Genomic DNA, 8,212 nt, shown 5'->3' with positions numbered 1-8,212 from the left:
AGAGAAAGAGAGAGAGAGATTTATATGTATTACGATAATGTAATTTAGACGGAATGACGAAGTAGAATTGAACTATTAGCATATTGAACAGCGACATATAGAAGTGAAAAACCTCCGGAACTCCCTCCCGCCTGGGAAATGGAAGAGCGAAATAACGAAAAGAGTAGTAGATAGGTGAGTAAAGAGAGTAACAGAAATGTTCGTGAAAACCTCAGATATATACCTTGTAATTTATCGCGAGAGACGAGTCCAATTTTGTTTTGGTCCCGATCGTAAAATTCGTTCTCGCTCATTCCATCGTAACTTTTAAAACGCAAGAATCTTTCTATGAGGATTTTATCTGTTTGTTTTGGAACGTTTCTTTAGGTAGTCACGGGACTAAAGTCACATTTTCCTTATCGATAAACGGGCACGCGCAAGTCCATCGTAGATTATTTCGACCTCCCCCCCCCGTCCCTCCTTCTTCCCTCTCCCCTCTCCCCTCTGAAAACATGTTCCGGAACTACATCGTAGGTTCCTGCTGAATCACTCTGTACGTACGACGGGCAAAACCGCGGCGGTAGATGGGGCCGGGTGTCATGGGGGTGGCAGTGAGGGAGAAGAAAAGAAGAGAGAGAGAGAGAGAGAGAGAGAGGAGGGGAGGAAGAGAGAGAGAAAGAGAGCGCTAGGGGGTGACAGAACGATGGGACGAGGGTTTGGCGCATGCGTGCCGACGCAACAATATGGTGAATTCCGCGAAGCGGCCCAGTATCCGCCCGACCGTCAGCTGATCGATATATTTCTCGGCACGCACGCCACATCATACGCGCCGTGCCGTGAGCGACACGCATGTCATGTCACGCCGTGCCATCGGGCTAACCCGTTACGCGCCGCGACTTCGCGCCGTGCGGCGATTCTCCTCGCGTTCGGCCCGTGCCTTGAGTTCCCGTATCTCCGTTACATCGTGCACCCGTCGTTTTTCACGTTGCCGTCATCCGTGTCTTCGCCGTCCTAACGACGGACGAGCGGAACGAGTCCCGACGACGGACGAGCGGAACGAGTCCCGACGACGGATTCCCCTTGACGAAGAGAGCGGCCCGAAGGCGAGGGAAACAGCTTCGGTCAGTCGAAACGTGCGCCGCTGTCCGACATCCTTCGTGATTCGTCGATACGTGCTCGAGTCGCGAGTGTTCCTCTTCGCCACGGCGATTTCGCAACAATCGGCACAGAAACGACAAGATTGTTCTACTACTCGCGCGCCATCCAAATTGTTCGGCTTTTCAAATTTCGGAGAGGCCTCCAGTTGATCTAGAAAAGGATCGGAACTACGTCTTTTGAGGAACGCTGAAACTATCTATACATAATTTAAATCTGATTAAAGTACTCGAGAAAGTTAAGTATACACATTTTTTTTATTTAAAAAAATAGCGCAAGTTGTTCCGTTATTAAATAGCAATTCTGAAAATTTCCTTTTGAAGCGATGGAAAATTTCAAATTGTTCCTCCGTTACTAGTTTGCTAATTTTTCTTTGGAGAAACGTTGTCTTTTAGTTAGTCCAACAATCGCAGCATCTGCGTTGCATCTCTTGGCTTTGCCAGGCGCGTCGCGTCCTCCGTCGATGAATTCGTCGAGGCACATAATCTTGAGTATCGAGTGTCGCGGTTAGTCAGCGTTTGCCGCTCACGTAAGCGACATAATCGCGCTTTCGGTATAAACAACTAGCCCCAAAACGCGCTTCTGGGAACGTGGTATATATACGTACGTTTTTTTCATCGGGGAATCTGGCCAAAAAAATCTGGCCTGGGTTTTATCACAGGTGACCTCCTCCGCAACCGTGAAATTCTCATCGCGCGGCCGATCTCGGAGAGACTCGTTCATTGACTCTCCCTCTCGCGCCGTTCTCGCATTCTCTTTCTCTCTCTCCCTCTTCGTTACTCTCGCACTTTCCGCATCCTCCGCCTTCGTCTCTCGCGCCGCATCGTGATGCATCCGCATTACTCGCGCGCACATTGCAGCTCGATGTGCCGCGCCGCATACATCGTTCGCGCGCGTAGCACACACGCCGCTCCTCTTTTCTCCTCTCCTCTCTTCTCCTCTCCTCTTCTCTTCTCTTCTCTCCTCTCTTCGGCCGCTGTGGTCTCCCTTCGCGAGCGATTCGCCCCACCAGTACTCGCGGCTCCTCGCGACGAGGAAGAGGTGGACGGGCCTCACCGGAGAGGAAACGAGTCTCGGCCACTTGGCGAAGTTTATTCGTATTCTCGGCCTAGTATTAGTTCTGGCGCAACCGTGTCTGCACGCGAGAAATTCACGCTCGCGCGAAACCTCTTGATCGCTAAATTTTTCCTTCCGGCGTAAACTCACTTGGCCTTGCGGCGAATTTTTCCACGAGTCGGAAGGGACATCTGGAGTCCCGGGTGTTGATGCCTCCAGTCGCGTCTCGACGCTCTTATTAGGTTCGTTCATGTCGATCGATTCTTCTTCCGGAGAGTGACCAAGGTACGAAAATGAAGATCGGAAACGAAAGGAATCGTCCGTGTGTTTCTAATGACGCCGCGCGGGCCGCTTGTTGGAGTAAAAGATCGCTCTCGCGTGAGAAAGTTGAATGAACTTCGGGTGCAGCTGCTGCCGGTGACGCTGCCACTGCTGCGCGTTTGGCACGTTCATTGTCCCTGACCTATCCCGGTGGGGGCGTCTGGAATTTTCAGCCTTGAGTGCCCGATTGTGATTCGCGAACGTGCAAGCCGTGCACAAGCCGTGCGAGCCGTGCGGCCGGCGAAGTTTGCCCTGCGGCATGTGCACTTGGTGACAGTGATCTAGCAAAAGTGCTCAAGGTTCCAGGCACTGATTGGTCCTTGGGATCTCGGTGCGAGAGCAGTGCGGCTGATCGTTTTAACGGCTGCAGTTTTTGTTTCGTTTTGCTTCGAGTGGATGAATTTAAATAGCATCTACAGATTACATTATTCCACTACGATACTCTCGTCTCTCTCTTTCGAAAAACCGTCACGAACTCACCTATTAAACTCGCATATCTCTGCCACTATTTTCATCGCAAATATGCGGCTTGCGCGAGATGCGGAGCTTAAGCAATCGAGGATTTAATAAGGACACCCTCGCCGACAGCGGTATGCGTGTCGGCCCGCAGTGGCCTTGCGTAGAATTCCAGAGAGATGCGCGTTGGTTAATCGCGCGACATTTATCTCCCAGCGGTTTCGCAATTTCTTTTAGAAAACGCCACGTTTATGGCCCATTTATAGAGTCAGCCTCGTCTCTGGACGGCGATAAATAGTTAGACGAGTAGTTACAATTAATTCCGCGCACGTGATAGCGATACTCGGTCGTGGTCTCGGTGCAGTTTTATCATCACGTGCGATGCGCACATGGGACATATAAGTGCATTTTTTTTTTTATGCCGGCTATGTAAAAATGCGCGAACCGGTCGCAGCGCGAAACAATTTCGTTGCACCGAGGCGATATTTTGTTTCCGAATCAACGCTGGCAGATGAACAGATTCATAATTTCAACTTGCAACAGTTCATTTATCATAGGAGCATATCTATACGTATTGTTTCATTAGCTTGGCGCATTTTTTGGCGCTAGTTCAAGTAGACATTTATTTCTTTATTATTTTTTTATCGGCGCGTTTTAATTCACATAATCAACATTAAGAAATACATATATCAACATTAAGAAATTCGCACGAAATCATCTGATACTCTTCAAGACGCGCAAGGTGACGCAGGTATCCCAATTATCGCGTTCCTTCGTGTACAATAGCGCTAAGATTGGTCTAAGAGATACGTGATGTTAGCTCGCGAGACGTTAATTATAATAATACGAACACGCGTACGCATATTAAGCGAGAACTAAATTATTACTGTCTTGATTGTGCAGGTCTCAATACTGACTCATCGCGGAGACTGCAAGGGCGGACATCATTATTGGTGAGAAATTATTTTTAATAATAAATCTCTTTTCTCTTGGTCAAATTTGTATTTACGAATTACTGATACATATATTTTCTCGCGGATAACTATAACTATAACAAAAGGATCTCTTTCATTCGAGTTGAAATTCTTCTTCTATTTCTCCAACCTTAACCTTTTTATCGATCCCTTTTGATTTAATCTACAACTACCTCTTTTATAATGTGAAATTCTACTGAAGCCTATAGAAATTTTTCTTTTGAATCTATTTTGGATACAAAAAGTAAGAGCCCACTTCTTATGTAAATTCTGTCGCGATCCTTTAGAATCTATAAACGTTTTAAAAACTGAGATTAAAAATGGGAATAAAATTTCGACTCGGACTGGTCTCGGCCCTTATTACATCGCAACGGAGACCAGTCGCGCGCTGAACGGAATTGCGATTAGTGAAAAGCGGGTCGTGACGTTTTCGTCTACCGGCCACGAGAGACGAAGGCGAAAGCAAAGCCGGTGCAAAGCGAAACGGTCCGTGTCCGTGGAGACGGAGAAGGGTTAGGGAAGAGGGACGCGCGAAGTGGTCAGACTGGTGTAACAGGACGTTACCCCCTAGTTGCGTGCGGCAAGGGCAGGACACGATATTGTTATTGCGCCTTCCTTCATCCTTCGCGCACACAGTTCTCTCGGCCTTAACTGCGCCCAGTGATTCTCAAATCTCTCCCCGGTCCTTCGTATTCTCACATTCGAGATCATTTAATTTCAACTCCTCACGATCGCGAATTAAATCTAGTGTTTGTTTGTTTTTGTTTTTTTTTTTTTTTTTTTTTTTTTTATTTGGAAAAAGACAAAGCTTCTATTTTCTTTTAAATTGTTAACAAAATTATTATTAAGGTAATTTTTTTTTTCCTTATTTGTTTATTTGATGTATTTGCGCGCATTTTCTTTTCTCTTATTTTCCACTTCTTCCTCGTTTTTCTTCAGAGTAACAAGAGTCAGACGTGGTCGAAATTCTGTTTTCGATCGCGCATTTCACTTTTTAGTTTCAAACCGCAGCGTTCCACCTCTAGTAACATTGTTACTCGTCTCGTGCATCTCGCTTTTCGTCTCCCATCGCGCTTCCCATTACATCGCGCTGCGAGCCGATGTCCCGGGCCCGCTGAAATACGAAGCAGTGAAAACAAATGGCCCCGCGGAGATTAAAAATCACGCATCGTCGTACATTTTGTCTCGCGCGGCAACGTTATTTCGTATTTACTCGAGATCGCGATACTCTCCCGCAGATACGTGAAACCATCTCAAACACATTTATTCGCGATGCGATCCCTTTTATACGTGTTCCCTATATACGCGATTGTCATAAACCACTGTGTCGAGTCGGGTAGACCGCAAAGGGTTAACCTAATGCTACGAAACGCGATGGTTGACGCGGCGCTGAATGAATCAGTCCTTATGGTGAAATCAGCAAACGCGAACAATGGCACTTGGCGGTCTTGCGATGTTTCCGTAACTCGATCGCGCTGTTATTTCGAAATCTCAAATATCTGATAAAGAAGAGGTACGTTTAGCACATTTAGTGCATTTCTGCACTTAGAAGTGAGACGGTGTAAATTCGCCACGTAGACCGCGAACCAATTTTGCTAGGAGATCGAGATTGGTGAAACTCGGTTGGTTGATAATCTTATGAGCTTTCTTCTTTTCTTTCTCCATTGTTATGCCGCGCGACAATCGCGATCTAAATGACCCCTGGCTTTAAGGAGTGCTTGCGTTTCTCGACTAATTACTACCCTTGTTCAACGATAACTAGGTTGTTGTTAGCTTTGACACGTTTTCACAGGCGTGGCGGACTAATGATTTTCTTTTACACTCGCTATTTACGATTTACATTGTAGCGAAGAATACGTCAGAGGTCAACTGTTAATCCTTTAACCGTCATCTCATTTCGCCTCTATCGCATTTTGGCCGGTGAATTTTATTTCCTTGATACGTGGCGCCTCTCGAAATGTCGAAATCGATGTCGTGCCGCCAAAGTGTTGACTTTTACCGAATAACGATTCTGATATATAATAGCTTTAACAAGAGTACTTACATCGCGTCGTACCGAAATGATTTCGGCTAGAGAAATAAGGACCGATAAATTATGGAGACACGGTAAGTTTCGCAGAACAAAACTTACGAAATATTCCGCACGGTACAAATTCACCATTCGTGTTTACAAATTTATCACCATTACCACGGAAATCTCTGCAAACAACGCCTCTGGCGTAATTAACGCCAGACATCATCGTAAAATTTGTTCTCGTCCGAAAACGCAACATAATATTACGTAATATTAATCAAGGGCGGTCTAAACAAAATGTCCGTAACGAAGTGTAGCGAGAGAGAGAGCGCGCGCGCGCGCGCGCGCGCACGCGCAATTCCGAAACGTTGAACAATATGCGTACGGGCAAATAATTACTTTCTGGCCAACATGCACAACTTCTGGCTGTCGGAATGAAAGCTTGGACTTTTCTGCCGGGCACCATCATCCGTTCACGTGCCGACCGTTCACCGAGACGCCAACCTAGAGCAATATTTATCCAAATGATCTTCGCCGGGCGTGTTTTTCACGTTTCAGCGAAATTATCGCGGCAATTGACGGCCGGAAGAGAGAAGCATCTCGGCCGGTCAGATGAATGAATTTGTGCATACGGGAATGGAATTCACACTCACGCTAAATAAATTTGGTGCTCGCTCGGTCTTGTTCGCTTCCGGCTTGTTCGTTTCATAGTCTAATTTTAAGCTTGGCCGACTGGACGAACGAATGAACAGATGGATAGATGGACAGACGGACGGATGGATGGGCGGAGGATGGATGGATGGATGGATGGCTAGATGGCTAGATGGCTGGATGGATGGGTGGACGAACGGATGGGAATGCACGTGGAACATGGAAGCTCGTTAGATGCTCGCCTTATGGAAATAATTGGATCGCCAGCCCCAGAAACGCGTGCTCGCCGATCGATTCCTGTAGTTTAGTTTTTCGAAAGGTAGATGCGATCCAAAGATAGATGGATCCTGTTGACAGCACAAAGTAAATTTTTTATTATTTTAGTAAAGGTCTAAAGTAACATTTTTTTTTTACATATTCTCTAATGGGTATCGATTAATATTACCCAGAATGATTACACGGGCATCGAAATAAAAATAATTTTCAAATTGCACAGAGGCGATATATTCGTGTTAAGTGCTTTCAACGATATACGATATTGATTTTCAGTATTTTATTGCATTTTCTTGAAACAAACTGACCATCCATTGTATATACGGCATATTTAATTTTATTGTTAATTTAATATTAATATTTAAAATTTGAGTTATGTAGCAATACATAATGAAATAAAATAATGTACATTAATAAATAATAATTCAATAATATTCATAATAATATATATATATATATATATGATTATATAATAAATTAATATTTAATTATTCTTCTTAAATTATTCTATTCTTAAGGCGTTATTATATTATATTATATGGTTGGTCTGAGCCGCCTCGCCAGTATTGGCCGGCACAAAACTTAATTCGATTTATATCAAGTACAAAAGGGACAATCCTATTAAAATGATCTGTATCTAAATACTGTAAATAGGTCACCGACAGTGAAATGTATCTTTGTCCAACGTACATATTAGCGTGAAATCTTGTATAGAGAGAGAGAGAGAGAGGAGGGGGGATACATCTTTGTATCTGTGTGCGCGCATATAACATTCGTACTGCAACCATCGCCCATCATTTAATCGTCGACTTGTTCTTTGATGTCCGAGCAACGTTCAAGTTCCACCGATGTATGTCTATCGACATAGGTATTGTGAACTCTGCAGTCTCGAGCGTTCTGCGACTTTACCATCAGGTACCTCGCACAGATACAGAGAATTCCGATACAGAGATAGTCAGTCGCAAATAGATCGTGTATCTTTACCATCAAATTCGACGTATTTTAACGCTAGCTTCTCTTTCGCGGACTTTGGAGAACTCTCTATTTGGCCACGTTATTACCACGCAGCCACGTCTATCCGGGCGGACTCTTCCGGCTTTCCAATCTTCTTCTCGTCTTCTGCCCGTACTTTGCATATTTCTTCAGACATATTTCTCTTCGGGCATATTTCGTAGGCAGCTCGCGTAGCGCGTGTCGGCCAACTCCGCGTACCGTAAGAGTCTTTCCTAAGCAAAATGGGAACGTCTCACACGCATACCGGGTATCGAATTTTACAGGCGTTCGGCGACGTTAATCATTCTATTTCGGAGTCCCCGAGGAGCGAATGGGGCGC

General features: G+C 45.2%; 1 protein-coding gene across 1 annotated transcript in view; it reads left to right on the top strand.

Moving 5' to 3' along the window:
- Positions 1–736: 736 nt before the first annotated feature.
- HnRNP-K (Heterogeneous nuclear ribonucleoprotein K) overlaps positions 737–8,212 on the top strand; it is a 58,586-nt gene continuing 51,110 nt past the window's right edge. Inside the window, exons 1-2 of the mRNA XM_089072272.1 lie at positions 737–1,372; positions 3,871–3,920. The gene's annotated coding sequence lies outside the window, so the exon portion shown is untranslated. The remainder of the gene's footprint in view (positions 1,373–3,870; positions 3,921–8,212) is intronic.

Source organism: Pogonomyrmex barbatus, unplaced genomic scaffold, assembly GCF_055798465.1.
Source record: "Pogonomyrmex barbatus isolate J1 unplaced genomic scaffold, ASM5579846v1 scaffold13, whole genome shotgun sequence".
NCBI classification, from domain to species: Eukaryota; Metazoa; Arthropoda; class Insecta; order Hymenoptera; family Formicidae; genus Pogonomyrmex; species Pogonomyrmex barbatus.
Note: the sequence above shows the minus strand (reverse complement) of the source record. Positions and strands in the feature narration are given on the sequence as shown.